The sequence below is a fragment of the Ptychodera flava genome, chromosome 15 (assembly GCF_041260155.1).
Source record: "Ptychodera flava strain L36383 chromosome 15, AS_Pfla_20210202, whole genome shotgun sequence".
Lineage (NCBI taxonomy): Eukaryota > Metazoa > Hemichordata > Enteropneusta > Ptychoderidae > Ptychodera > Ptychodera flava.
Genome location: NC_091942.1, coordinates 19,452,351 through 19,468,366, shown reverse-complemented (window position 1 = coordinate 19,468,366; position 16,016 = coordinate 19,452,351). Strand labels below are relative to the sequence as shown.

Here is a 16,016-nt window from a genome sequence, read left to right as displayed (position 1 = left end):
CTTTGCCATGTTTTTATTTGATCGGATGACGTAATCAAGACCAAATGCCTGTAATACTCGACCGACTACTGTTTTTGGTTACAGTGTTTTGTGTTTCGAATCGATCGTGACGTCATCGGAATGTGAGCGTTCGAGGATTTGGCTTGTTTTGACAAAAGTTGTGATTGTGCTTAACGCGCCGGGTAAAAATCCTTGAGTGTATTTTCATTGCTCAAGGGCGCTTTGTGTTGCCCTTGGGTCAAGAGCGGGACTCGATATTTTTATGCAGGGCTCGCTGCGTTGTCGCGTCCTTACATTAGTACCCAGTCAACGCAAGCGTTCGTACGCGGGTTCATCGACGCGAGAGTGCCCACGCAGAGCCTCGTTATTGTGTACACGAAGCAACCAATCGTGATCGCATACACGACAAGCGACTTGACTCGACTCCTCGAAGACTTCAATCGAGGAGATTTTCGACTTTGTACAAAAGAAATACGTGACGGATATACTCGGGCTTAAAATCACAACAAGGAAAGACAGCTGCTTAATTCATTAGTGTTTTCCAACAGCGCTCCTTCAGCGTTCGTAAAGATAGCTTACACCCCGAGGACAGATATTCCGACTCTGAAATTTTAAAAATACTTTTCTTGTCTACCGCTTGTGGGAGCTCATCTTAGAGATCTTTGAGTAACAAAAGATTTCAGTGTCTTAGTTTTTTGAATATCGAAAATTCAATTCTCAACCATGCTGTTAACACAGGGAGGCGGTCATTTTGAATTTCAAATATCTGTCAACTAAATGATAATGTTAGGTAATTTGTTTTTCTAGAACCAAATTTTGCATCGTGACCCCTGGTTTTTATTCTTGTTTTGCTAAGTTGGTAAGAGTATGGAACAGTCGAAAATTCCATTGAGGAAATAATGAGAAAAAGTTTAAATCGTTCAGTTTCGAGGCGCATAACACCTTAAAGTCGCTGCTGCAATTAGCTTTTGTGTTGTGCTGAGGGGTCAAACTACGGGATATTGAAATGCATTGTGGTTAAGCAAGGATTTGAGCTGGTGCTCTAGTAAAATACGTTCATTGCAAATGTGATCGTTTTTCATGGCAGGAAGCTCTGTACAGCAAAACTCTGCATGTAATGAATCTTTTAGGCTTTTCTTTTATGAATTCCTTTATGTAACTTAAACTTCACTTTTGGCTCCTGTAACCAAATGTGATTTACCCATGGAAATCCGCCATACTGCCTGAGTCTTTTATTACTCACTTAAGTGCAAAGTCACATTTAAAGGTGCTATGAATTTACCTTGTCGACGAAAAACAATCGCAGACTTCGCCCATACGTAACAGCCTCAAGAAAGTAATTTTCATAAGTTGAAAAGTTCTATTGATGTACTAGACTAAACAACGTTTGTTTTACTTCTTTCATTTAATCACCAACGTTTATATTACATATAGATCTCATAGTTTCGCTTTAACTACCTTCAGTTACGTTCAAAGTTGCAATACCAAGCCGTCATATGCACTTTGACTGAGAATAAATACGGAGAAAGACAACAGGACTACCTCTCTCCGTTGCACTGTTCCAGTGCAGCATGCAACGTCCAGTATATTTCAGCCCGTGCCTCCGGGGGCTCCAGTCTTTATAAAACCACATGGTTCCCGGTGTTTCCAGGCCCACTTCAGCTTCAAAACTCACGCCTCTTGTAGTACAACAGCTGCATGGACATAGCCACAGAAATCCACACTGAGAGGGCAGCACGCAACTGACGAAACTCAAAAAGTTGTCCACTGCAGAGTCAGCATACTGCAATCCCCACTGTCGGTGTCCGACAAACCTCTATTATGATCACCAGTGGGTGCCAAGTACTTTTCAATGTCTGCTTTAGCAGATAATCCTTTTGCTGTTCTGTTTGATATAGTTCTGTTGCTATGTTACACCTCAAACCGTAAATACATGTACAAATACATATAAAAGACTGGGCTCATTTCGCTGCTCAGTTATTTTGGTTCTCAACCTTCCAATTTATGGGCAAATTAGAGTTTCTGGAGCGTTTTTTGGTGGTAGTTTACCGTATAGTATTCTCCGAGTCCCTGTTCGTTTAATTTCCCAGCTGCACACGTCCCTTTAAGGTAACACGCGTCTCGAACGTGTAAGACTTAAACTGTTGGTCAAACTTTCATATATATATATATATATATATATATATATATATATATATATATATATATATATATATATATATAATATATATATATATATATATATATATATATGTCGCAAGGTAGTAACCGCGCTGGGGAGGGGTAATACTAGAGTTGTCGACGATCGATGCGATGAAGAAAAGTGACTGCACTTTGCCGATGGTTATCACCAGTGTTCCGACATATGGAGTAATTTTGACTTTCCAAGGAATGTGTACCAGTGTGAAAGGTACGTAAAAATTATGATAGGTGAAGAGATGGCTCCAGTACCAGTCTCTCTATTGATGACAGGCGCCACTGATCGCATCTGCTGACAGCTATGGTCGCTCAGTCTGGTAGTATTTATGATCCGAGCGTACGCTGTAGATGTACATTTGCGTAAAAATACAACCTGAACAGGAAAAGTGACCAATATTGGCTTATTATAAAAAACCGAAAAAGTACTGTACTTTACTACGTTTTAATATTCGAGTTACCCGCTACATCTAACTTACTGAATCTGGATTTAATCACAAGGTATTTTTTGACTCTATCCCTCCCTAAACAGGAGGGACTTCCTTCATTATGGCCCTGTTCTTCAAACAGAATTACATCCATTGCGCTTGCGCAATGCCAGACCAACTGTACTCTTTCCTGTGAAATGCGCAGAAGACCAAGTCATGCGCTGGCAAGCTCAGGTGCTCCATAAAATAACCTAGTTTATATCCATTTTCGTTTTCTCTTGGAGATCGACCTTTGTCGTTATCGATGTGTTTGCGGGGGTTTTAGGACAGTGGCAGATACAAGACCGAACGGGATTCTCAATCTAACGTCATTTCTGGCGCAGAACTTTGCTTCTCCGGCTCGTTAACCACGGTGACTGGCCCAAATTTCGTTTCATTATCGGTCGCCGAATCGCAATCGATTTGCAGGAAGGCGATTTTGTCAGTAAATGGCCCGGGATGTTGTATAGGATATGTCCAGTCAAGTTGCAGTGGTCAACATCATTGAGGCTACATCAGTTGTACATATTGTAGCTTGACTAATCCGGCTGCATATCTGCGGGCGTTTCTACGGTCAACATACTTTGAGAACCGTCTTAATCGTCCTTGGATAGTGCACGACTGGTCATCTTGACAGAGACAAAAACAACGTTTTTGGCAGTTAAGACGTTAACAACGCACACGGGGACCGTGTTTCTCATACAACTCTGTGGTAAATCCCAGGCCCTCTGCAAAGTCGGCATTCTCTCTGCTGTGCAGTAAGTCGAAACTGATGGACGATTTCGAAGTCCCGGGCGATTAACTTCAAGTTATCCGGAACATGCCCGTAAGCTTTTTGCAACGCAGCGCGTTCCTAAACCAACCAAATAAAATGTAAAGCTTCGGCAAATACTAACCACATCGTTAAACGTTTCAGTTTAGAGAAAGTTATATTTCATCAACTTATTAGAATCGATCTTTTGCCAAAACACAACAGAGCAAAAGAAGTTGAATTAAATACACAACGGGCTTGGGGTTTTGGAACCACATATACAGAAAGCTTATAAGACTGTTACTTTCAAACCAGTTTCAAACATTAAAGGCACAGAGTCGCTCTTTCCTTGGATAGCATTATCAAAAATTCAACCAAGTTGTCTTGAGCATGCTGACACAGTAGTAATGGAGGAAGTATGGTTGGCATGGCAAATGACCTTTGACCAGACTCTGGTATTTACCCAAAGTCTAGACCAATGAGATGTCAGCTTCTCTACAAAATTGCTACTATCGTTGTGCAGTACAACGAGGTTGTATTTGGCACTACTTATATCTCATACATTTCAGTTCACGGTTGATTTTAGAGCTCTTAAATTTTCCGTGATAAAAATACCTGCCAAAGTACTGAACTTGTCCCCTTCAATAAACAGGAAAAGAAATTATCCTATCCCGGTACATGTAGGTAAAAGAACTCCTGCAATTATTGTAAATAAAACGAACCAGCTCTTAATGAAAAATGCATAAACGATGCCTTCCGTGAAGAGAGGGCAAGAACTTGAAAAAAAAAGAAATACGCGAGACAGGTGAACCGAAATAGACTTTTAGTGATTCATCTTAATGTTTTCTGCTTGGTAAGAAATGTAAATTATTGGCCAAGCCACAGATCATGCGACGTGAAATTGGACCGTTGGGAAAAGTAAAGAAAACTCCCTCAGCTCAACCCTATGCTGGTAAATCAATCCAGTCGTTACTTAGCCAACCTGAACAGCAAGTGTCTCCTCTCGCTCCTGGAGAAGGTTTTTCCGGGACGTGAGGTCCAAAGCCTGGCAAGTTGTCGATAGTGTTCAGTCTGTGGAAATGTGAAAGCGCGCGCAATTTTCCCGCTTAAGTCATCTCCACATGATATAATTTGCACGGTTTAAAGGTGCCATACTGCATTGTCGTCCTTAATGACGCACACGTATCTGAATTAAAACGTTTTATTTTTTGTATTCACGATCCGGCTGATCTACACAGGCCAAGTGAAAGATTCGTCACGTGTATTGCGGTGTCATACCTATATAATTCAAGATTTTGGTCCACAGTATGCCTTTCAGATTCTGCATTTGTTGCAATTTTTGCGTGCTTATTAACATCGCTGCTACATACATTCAAAAGTATTAAAATTTCATGTGTTTTCCGCTGATCATATTGCAGTATATCTATACAATAAATGTCAGAAAGGTTAAGCTTTAAGTTGACAACCTTTTCCGTCTTTTAAGGCTATTTCAAATGTCATACTGCTAACTCTGACTGTCGCCGACGGCCATCTTAGATTTTAAAAGTAAAAAATACAGATAGATGTCGCTCGCTTGACCACAAATGTTCCGGTAATGGCCGCAAGGTAATTATTCATTACTCTCATTTTTCTTCCCGCCTTTGTCATGTATAGTCGCAGATGTCGGGATATCGATGTAAAGTTTGCATCGGTATGTTTATTCTACAAGATATAGCTCATCGACGCTATAGATCGTCTGCCTCGTCTCAGTAGAAAGTTGCGTGTTTGCAAACATGGCGGCTATTCCCATATTGGTATTAAAACTTATGTAAATAAGGTTCGTTTCATCTTTCAGCACTTTTATCTTTTTAAGGTTAATTGCTCTTGTCTTTTAGCGGACTGAAAGTACAGTGTATGCTTGACAGCATCTTACAAGTTGCCCCTCTTCCTTAAAGGGAGGGGTCGTCGGATCTGCGCATGTGCGACGCTATTGTTTACAAACAATGTATTTCATGCACGATATCTAGATATATCACGTCTTTATAGCTTCAACAACTAAATTTTATGATGTACATTATGACAAATATGTTTCAACTTTCATCAATCGCTAACGTATCTTCGATATAGTGTGTACATGTTCGTGTGGGTCCCACACAACCTTCGGGCTCAGCTCCGCGTCCCCTCGCTTTAATGTTTGAACTTTGTTTGCTCGTATCGTACATTTCTTCATAGAACCTTCTTACTCTCAAGCGATCTCACTCTGTCGTCGCCATAGAAGCTGATACACAGGTTGATGTACCCATAAATTGGTTCAATATCATGTTGTATACGATTGCCTAAAGTTTCCAGCCACTGTACGGGGCTGTGTCAAACTCGTCGCGTACAACGTTTCGTTGATAGAATATACAAAGAGATAACGACGAGATAACGCAATAGGTGAGACATTCGAAAGCTGCATCACTGTGTGAAAGCACAGATCAGACACGTGTGGTGCCTGTCAGAAACCGTCTCGTTCCCGCTTATCGAGAAATCGCGACAATCTTGTCGTGCATGCAGTTGAGATTTCTGTGCGAAGATCGTTGCTACCACGCTGTACTGTCGACTGGTCGCTTGCTCATCCTGAAAACTAAAAGAGTTTAATGAGCGTTGACGAAAATCGCCGAATTCAGAACGCTGAACGACCAAAGAAACTTGGCAAAGTACAAAAACAAATTAGAGCAAAGAGTTAGCGCGGGAAAACATTTATTCCGCGAAAATTACATATCAGTTTGAACATCACAAATGGGAAGTAAAAATTGACAGTCGTAAACAGCGTGGAATTGCATCAGGATAAAGACGAGCCTAATATGAACATCAAAACGTTAAAAATATCAGCAATAACCGGAATTACTATCAGAGCAGAATGTTCCGAAATGACAAACGTGCGCTGATTTGACAAATAAACTGAAGCTTATTTCGGCAACGCTGACTCCGGCATTTTATTTAAAACGCTGTAAACAGTCCGAAACTATCGCATATGTGTTTTATGTTTTGAATGGATGGCGTTCATCATCTGTAGCTGTCCCCATGAACTTTTGGTGTTTTTTCAGTGTTCGCGACTGAGTATTCTTTCAATATAGTTTTCTTCGTGGAATTATAGATTGGATACAATTACTACAATGGAGTTTGCATTTTGCTTATGGTTTGTGTGCATTCCTTGTGTACCGACATGGTTTTCTAAAACTAGATTCAATTTTCAAATCTTCCAGAAGCTCTCTTGTCAAATTTGTAAACTTTGAATACAAGCTCTATAACGACAAGAGACCCAATATTTCAATATTTTCGATAGGACTGGGATAGGAAAATTTATTTTGATACCGTTATTAAACAACCCACAACGAGCAAAAAGACATACGCTTCACTGCATTTTTGCTACTTGCGGGTAAGGGACCTGAAAATGTGTGGACAGGTCTTTAAAGTTTCTTTCAGTCAGTAAGATTTTTTTGTTTATGAGTGTAAAATGAGCGTCATTTGAGAATATCCATCCTAGAAATGCGAAGACAAAAATTAATGATGCTCTGAGCAGGGGTCCACTTATTATCTGGATACCCCCATTTTACATTTGCCCTAGCTATTTGACGGCTTTGATGAAATGAGCCTGACTCTAAAGCGATAACTCCGCGTAAGGCGCAGTATTACCTAGAACTTTGTGAAGTCATTACCAGGCTCGTGAAAAGGGTCATGCGGTGAATAATTGATTTGCGGACCTGTTTGTTTGTTCGTTGGATAACTTGATAGAGGTTAAAGTATCTTTTGCGCGGATAACAAATGCACGCACGAACGAGCATGGAACGTGAATCAATTAAACGGGCGGGAACTGAATTCAAAGGAAAATCTGACCTTTTCTGTAAGAATGCTCAATTTGCTTTTTTGGTCGACTTTCAATCGATCACCCACCACACGGTTTGGAGACATCGGCCCAATTAGGTTTTAAGGGATCTAAAGTGATATTGTTCGGAAAAAACGCTTGATTCAAAATTTTAATGATTTGACTAGAAAATTCTGGAGTTCGTGTCAGTCACCAAAATTAGGAGTGTCGTCTGTCTAGTGTAAAATCAGCTGGAGATGGAAAAGCACAGCCAGGGATAAAGAAAATCACTCTGAAATGATTCCTGTGTGTTTGTTTTGCCTCGCCTTTCGAAAATAACCGGTTTAAAGACGCGTCGAAGCCGTTAAAGGCACGTTCACGATTTGATACACGGCGTCTCGACAGTTTCAATATTTGCTAATCCACCCACGCAATTGGTTTGTGTCTCCTACGCAAGTTGGGCAGAACTTCATAGGTGTAACATTTGCTCGTTTGATTAGTAAAGTTATTGTTGCATAATAAGAAATGAACCTGTAAAAGGGCGCTGGTATCTGTCAAGATGGCTTACTTTGGCGCCCATTTTCTGACCGGTAACGCTCAAGTCAACTAGAAAAGCAAAACACAAGGTCTTGTGTTACAGCACCATGGGCTTCAATTTTTGACATGGATGTACTTTCAAGTATATCTGCCTTGCCCGTAAAATATAGCTCCTCTCATTCCCTGAACCGTGCTCAAAGGCCGAGTGTTCAACATATCAATTCTGCCTGTACGTGTAATGCCAGATGTCATCGATGACAATTGAATTTTAGTCCAGGCCCTGACTAGTATATACTTGTCAAGAATATCAGTGCATATTGTACAAACAGCACTGTTCCGGCGATGTTGGTTTTGTTTTTAACATACTTTTAGGGAGGAGAATACGAACATGGGTGTTTGTTCTACAGAACAAAGACAATAAAAATGCTATCAAAAGTTGCAGCTATAGTGCGGAAAATTTCAGGCAGGCCTAAGTCTAAAACCAGCACCTCTTTTGAGTCGGAGCAAGTCGATACGCTAGGATTCCAGGAGGGGTAAGCAAACACGGTAACGATAGTTTCAACACATGATTGGCATGCCGGGTTTTTCTGTGAGTAACAAATTCTTTTGGGAGAGACAACGTCCCCCCCCCCCTCCCAGCCAACCCTCTCGTTTCCTCGTTGCACAGGCTCACACAATGATGACCAAAATTCCAATTTATATTTAAAGTACAATGCGTCTCTGGGACAGACAATCGGACTCTCAATTTTTTTTCAATACCTTTCTGGTCTACCTTTTTTGGAACTCATTTTAAAGTTCTTGGGAAAAACAAGAAACCAATTCATCGTCTCAGTTTTTCGAAAATCGAATGTTATTTTCCCTACAGATCTAGAGTTAACACAGGGATGGCGGCCATTTTGAATTTCAAATATCGGAAAATGTTCGGTGAATGTTTCTCTAGTTCCAAACTTTGCACGGTGACCCCTGATTTTTATTCTTGATTTGGTATATAACAGAGGGGGTTGAAAGTTTCATTGAGGAAAGTTAAGTGCTGTTCATTTATTTGTATTTCCTTTATCGACGCTTCGACTAAGTCCTTTTTATGCGCGGTAGGTCTGCTCTTATTGGTCCTGCCCACACTGTTCAAATCTCGCAGGACATCATTATTTCGCTTGCTTGGCTTGAAGCCAGCCAGCTTGATGTATTTATTGTACAGGCTGATTTCGGTCATTATAGGAATAACATATCAAAATCGAACGTATTCCTCCATAAAACCTTGGCAACCAGGAGGCTAATACAACATATGTTTTTATTAAACGTTATAAAATGCTATCGGTTTCATCAGTAAACAGAACATAAAAATGATAGCTTGAATAGGATATTACTATCTTCCATTTCTTTACGGATTGCTTTCGTCGAATGATGTTTAAAATCGGATAGCTACCCCACTGGCGTTCGGGAAGTAGCGGTTCATCTAACCGTGCACACTGCACAAGCTCGTAATTAAAATGGACCCCCACATGTGTCGTAAGCTTTGAGAGTGGCGCGAAGTTCGCGATTTCGAATTCGTCCGAGGCCTATGGCTGCTCCACAAATCTCCTTTGCCCCTCCACTATATTCCCCCAAAGAATCCATTCGGTTTGTGTGGTTGTTTTTTGCATGTTTATGGTTACAGTATACTCTGCACTGGCAGGTGTTACAAATCATATTTTATTAACCCACTCGTGTATAATTAATATTTAGACGAACTCCACCACTTGTTAAGGCGGGGAAAAATTTACGCAAAAGAATTGCTTCACACTTTCTCTGATATTATTTGACGCCTCTTTGAAATGACTTTTGCATAATAATTACTGGACACAATCGAGGTGTGAATTATTCACGTGCGTCGGTCGACAGCAATAGGCACAGCTCTGCAAATTTAAGCCAACGTTGTCAATTTATACAAACTTACAAGCTGATGTTATTTTAAGGATGTCACACCGGTCGATTTTTGATCAAGCACTCATTTATGCAGGAAGGCGATTTTATCAACATGTAGAATACGTTATCTAGGTCTTGTACAACATAGCATGGTTCCATTTCGTTCACCTAGTATAGCTATCTCGCCCTGCGTGATCAGAACCATCGGATCCCTGGCGATCCAGCGTCATGTAAGCCAACATATGTAAAGAAATGGAAGAACTAGGCGGGAGACACGTAGACGCCGTCACAGGCATGCAGATCAGGAGATACCGAGGAGACGAGACGCGGCATGCAAAATGAAGAACTACTCTTGTTTAAACAAAGCCTGACAAGTGGTGATATGATATTGCCTCAGTACACTTAAAGATCACGACTAAACGTTAACCTTGGGAACAAATCGAATTTCTTTTCTAAATGTGGAATATGATGACGAAATTTTTTGTCTCCATCTTCGATCTGATGTATTTGGATCAAACATTTCCTGTCCTCCATTTTCCAAAAGCAGTGCCGTTGCACAGTTGACTTTGACTTATTTTTATTACAGCGGTTTAATCGAAAACATACTCATCACCTTCACTTCTAACGTTATCCATCTTCTTAGAAATTTACGCTGCAAAGATTTTAAGTCTTCTTGAGCTCAGAGACAGATAGTGTGTGTAATTCAATTCTAACATAGCATGCTCTATTTTCAATACAGATATCTCGCTCTATGTCTGCCTCCCGGACTGCCTCCCTGACTCCTTATCCGTCTGCCTGCCTGCCTACCTACCTGTCTGTTTTCCAGTCAGTCTGTCTGCCTGTTTCTGTATCTCTTTGTCGCTATCTCTTGGTGTCTCTCTCTCTCCTTGAGAGTTTCAGTCTGTCCCTCTCTGTCTGTCTCAGTCTCGCAGTCTCTCTCTCTCTCTCTCTCTCTCTCTCTCTCTCTCTCTCTCTCTCTCTCTCTCTCTCTCTCTCTCTCTCTCCTCTCTCTCTCTCTCTCCTCTCTCTCTCTCCCTCTCTCTCTCTCTCTCTCTCTCTCTCCATAAGGTACGCGTGCGCCCTGAAAATGCGATCAGAGGCATGAAGTTCTGAATCCAAATTCTTCTCGAAACCCCGTGAGTTTACAGTACAAACTACAAGTTGATATTTGACTGCTACGTCATTGGGATATCAGACAAGAGAATACAAAAAAAGACCGGCGGTGATTTTTACCCGGGATAATAAAAGTACGCGAGAGTGACTCATCCAATTATATCGCGACAATACAGGTTACACCGTTGGTCGATAGTCATAAACGATATTAAAAGTTCATTTTCGGCTTACACTGATCGAAGGACGACTATCCTTCCAACTTACAGTCGATGAGTCCAATTTAAACCTCCTTCCCTCCCGCCCGTCAAATGTGATCGCCTACGGACCGTTTCGTGGATGGTTCATTAAACCTCCATACAGCATTGAGCAATAATTACTTATTTGCAGGCTCCGTCGCCAGTGTGTTTATGTCGTAGAAGTGGGCTCGTTACGCAGGGCTCGTTTCACTCAAATAAATACCGGATTAAACAGTTTCTTTTAATGCACTATTTTTTTCAATGACAGCGAGAACGGCTCCTAAATTTAACGCGGTATTTTTTTCTCTCTCCCGTAAAGCTTGTTATGTTAAATCCGGTTGAAGGAATTGCTTCTTGCCTTTGAGTGACTCATTGCATTTTTTCACACAATTGCGAAAATACAATTAAACCGAGATGACATCACAATGCATATTCAACTAGCTGTAGCTGTCGCTGACGCGTTTCAAAGCCCCCAAATAATATTAATCCGTGTAAATTTCTGATAAGAAGTTATTATAAAATTTCCATTTTTCACAACGCGTGCCACTATGATGTGAATGCGTGAGAGAGGGGGATTACGCACGTACATCCGGGCAGCAAGCGGAAATACTTTAACTTTGAGAAAAGCGCATCTCTATTTCGTGAAATTGCTTGGCAGAAAGCCGCGAAGTTACGGCTCGACAAATCGCCTGTCGCACATAAAAAAGAATGCTTTTCATCACCGTACTGCGCCGGCGCAGAGGGCGTTGAAATGCCCGGCAGTGTATAAAGATTGCGAATTTCGAGAAAGAGCGTTGCAACTGCCACCTGAAAGCACCCGTGTAAACACTCTTTTAGTTCCGTTGGTGACAAGAGGAAACGAAATCCCCTTAAAAAGTCATCAAGTTTAAATTTAAGTGCACGCAAGTAATTTTTTTCAAGTTACCTTAGATATTGTCTCCCGTTTGCATTTCCCATACTGCTCACAAAGTGAAAAACTCTGATGAGTCTGTGAGTGACAACAATATAACTTCACAACCAGTGTAGGTCTTTTTGATTTCCCCCTACATCGATTTCAACGTTAAATCTGTTCGCTATGTTTATTTTGTCTCGAGGTCGAGTAGGACCAGATCGTCTTCACCATCGCAAATCTTCGTTTTATCACGCTCCAATTACTTCAGCGCGAGATTTCCCGCTGAACTATGTTGAAGTATTGAGCATCTTAGCGGGATTTTGAACGTGACAGCTCGAGACGCAGTCACGGCTATTGATAATGACAAGGAAATATAAGATAACGGATAAGTTGATCGTTCCCGAGGGCATCTGCGTTAGCTATACATTATGTTCCAGCGATACGCTGCCACGGAATCAGAAGATCTCATGTTTTCAGTCAAAGCCCCCCCCCCCCCCCTTTCGCCCGCCTCCTTATAATGGTCACGCGATACGTCATTACGCGTCTCGCAGAGCGTTGGTCATGAATTGCGCATGTTCAGATTTTGTTTTCCTGTTTAGAAAAGAATTATTTACCAGCGGGCAATTAGCAGTATCTATACGAAGTCCGTGTTAGCATAAGTTTTCATTCCAACGAAATAAGTTGCTCCGTTTATTTTCGATGAAAATGTCGGCCAATTCCGCTCCTGCCACAAATTCGTCTCCATTGACCCCGGGAGTGAGGAGATGGTGTAAACAGAGACAAAATTAAACAGAGACAAAATCATGCCTGTTTGTCCAGTTTGTTACAGTGCTTTAACTCTTTCGGTCACTTCTTTCACGCACAAAGTGGAGCTATTTGAAGTAGTTGGCTAAACCAAACAGTGACCTCACTCATTTGCATTTCGAAGCTACACCTTTCAAAACATCTTGCCGAATATGAACTTTTTTTTAGATAGAACTTAGCTGTCAACGCCGAGATGTGCAAGTGGTTTTGCGAGACTCGTCTCGCACATGCTCCTGTTCGACCCAAGCCCTTGAAGTATACAGCTGCAGAACAGTTTGATAGAGCGCCAAAAATGGGCTCGAAATAAATCAAAAGGACAAGAAGCATGTCGTTCGGTGATCACTGGATCGTACATCAATTTATCTTTTACGCGCTTTATTCTCTTGTGATTTTGCATCTCAAAAGTAAGAGTTTTGTTGAACTTTAAGGTCGTCTGCAAATTCGAAAGTGAGTAGAACGGAAATCATCGTTGAGTGATGTCTTCTGACATTCGCCTTTTCTTTGACATCAGAGACTGTCGATGATATTCCCCTCAGTTTCGTAAACAAATGTAACACTGTTTCGAAATCAAATTCTGACAAAACTACCCATCGATAAAACACTCGAATAAAGCAAATATACTCAAAATAAGTTGCAAATGACACATCGTAAATATAATCGTCGAAATTTGGAAAAAAAATCATTTATTGCAAGTTCGTTTGAGGAAAACAGCATCGAGCGAAAGTGTCCGCCATCTTCTGTCGCACCTGCAAAGTAATATGCGTACCCGTCATGCCGATGCTCGCTTATGTATGCGTCTCTTTACTTAGTTTTTTGTAAACATTTTTTTTAGGTTTAATCTACAAGCAGCTGGCATCTGTACATCGAAAAACACCCGATATTAAATGTCCACTATCTATCCACAACGGAGTACACGACAAACTTGATGTAACATTTTCCCCAAAGGATGAGACGCGCAGACATAATGTAATTTGTATTTATTGGCGTGTATCTAGGTTGGAAAAAGGCAAACAGTATATTTGACCGAAAGAAGCAATAAATAGACATTCATAACTTCATTGTACAATTTTCCTTCGATCTTTATTATTGAAAATTATCTCAATGCAACGGCAGAAACATTAAAATTATATTAGTTTCTTCAAAATGAATACCTTCCAAATATTAGACTTAATACTCCCTTTTATGAACTCAATTGTTATCAGTAATATATTTTATTAATATCGCGCCATAACATTCCCGCCATTTCTGACATATTTTACATAATCATTGGGCACTAAACTGGTTCGAAGTGAAGCGCGCGTAATCAGTATTGCGTTTCGCAAGTGAGCCAGGCGACAACTGCACTGCGAGGCGTTGCGACCAGCTGTGTAAAAAGTGTCCTATAGCCTCTTGGCTCTATTCTATACTCGTGTCTTTACTTTTAGAGCAGCTTTAATAGACTGTTTGTGAGAAGAAGTGTCCCCCAGATGTTACTCGACGGAGAGAAAATTGCTAAATTAAAGTGAATATTGACTCGCAATCGCCGTCTTTTCAGTCGCTATTGATCATTGTAAACTTGAACGAAGTTGGTGTTCAATAGCGTAGCGTGGCAGATTCGTTTATCCTTCGCAAGAACCTTTCTTATATTGTCGAAAACAGAAAAATGTCACTAGAATGAACATGAGCATAAGATAAATTCGAGAATCATAAACCTACCTGTTGGATGGTGCTCACGATGAGAAAACGAACGTACTATCTTAAAGCAGTCAGGTCCTTCTTTGAAAGAATTCCACTTTTTTGTAAAGGTAAACCTCACAAACGGTTTCTGTTCGGATTTAAGTCGTCCGTTACGTGCGCAAGAAAAAGAAATACTAAATATGTATAGGCAGGAACGGCAAGCTTCTGTCAGGACCCCCTAGGGAAGTGTAAATATGACCACTCGGTAGCCAATCCTAGAGTGAAACATCGCCTAGGGAATCTGCCGATTATTTTCTCCTGATCGTTTGGTGACGACGCGCACCCATCACTCACGTCCCCGTTGTCAGAATCTCTCTCCTTTTTTCCGCGCTTGAATACAACTCCAAAATACTGTAATTACGGAGGTAGTTTTCATCAATTTTGAATTATTTACCTCTGACAAGATTCAAAAATAAGCTGGATGCCGAACAAAAAAGTTTAGGTTTGAAATTGTACGGATAGACTGGATATTTTGTCCTCATGTTACAATGGCGGGACATCATCTGCCGAGTTCAAAAAGAGCAGTGTATCTTGTAGCGTATCCGTTCAGGTAGTGCGCCTCGCAATGCTGGCCTTCAGAAGTCAGAAGTATGACGGCCATTTCGCTGGCTGAAGGAGACAAAAATTATGACCGTTATATTCGCGATCTCCTAGGTGATCATTCACGAATAATCAGACGACTTGCCCGGAATGACCCCGAGAACGACAGCCATTAATTACAACAGTGTAATCTATTGAGCTCCATATCTCTCATGACAAAGGAAATATTTGAATCGCGAAGCTCCCCCGGCGCTGCATGCAGTGCCCGGTCTACGTCGAATTTGAAACTCAAGGACAATCCTAAAACAGGTTTAAGTGAGAAAGTATCTATGAAAGAAGTGTAGTTCCGATGCATTGCACGAGTTAATACGGAGTTCGCCTTGCCTGTGGGAAATTACGATTTACCGGTCCAAAATTACGAAGAAATTGCCGGGTCTTACCTTACCACAGAAAAGGCGATTCCGACACTCAGTACGATGCGGCCGTGCCGCAAACGAGTGAGTGTCGGAGATGGGACGCTCGCTTTGATTTACGACGTTACGATTTTGCTGGATTGACGACGCGGAGATCATATAATGGGGTTGCTCTGGCGCCATCGCAACAAAAAATAAGGCGTTAACGTAATACTTCTCCGGTAATGGCTCTCCGGTGCGATATGGCAACAGAAATCCAAATCGAAGTTGACAAAATCCTAAAATTAAATGACCTGAAAGTTGACAAATTTATAGCCGCCCGATAATTGTGTTTGATTTTCACCCAAAGACGAGAAGAACAAACGGGACAGGAGACCCGCATTTACCGAAAGATAGACGTGTATGTTATTCAATTCGCGAAGCGTGAGCTTCAGACAAATCAAATTGATTGAAAGTGTGGCGTTTCGTTAGAAAAAAAATTTGCATGAAGGATGGTGGCCGTATACGCGGTACGGACTTGACCTGAGGTGGTACGCATCCTGAAAACGTAAATTATTGAACTTTCGCCGATTGTTTCTTTAGGAAACTTTCAACCATTCTCTTTCATAATCAATAATTAAAGT

The 16,016-nt window shown here is 41.1% G+C and overlaps 1 protein-coding gene across 1 annotated transcript in view; it reads right to left on the bottom strand.

The window, feature by feature from the left end:
- LOC139151436 (uncharacterized) overlaps positions 1–15,460 on the bottom strand; it is a 56,352-nt gene extending 40,892 nt beyond the window's left edge. Inside the window, exon 1 of the mRNA XM_070724240.1 lies at positions 14,420–15,460. The gene's annotated coding sequence lies outside the window, so the exon portion shown is untranslated. The remainder of the gene's footprint in view (positions 1–14,419) is intronic.
- Positions 15,461–16,016: the final 556 nt, after the last annotated feature.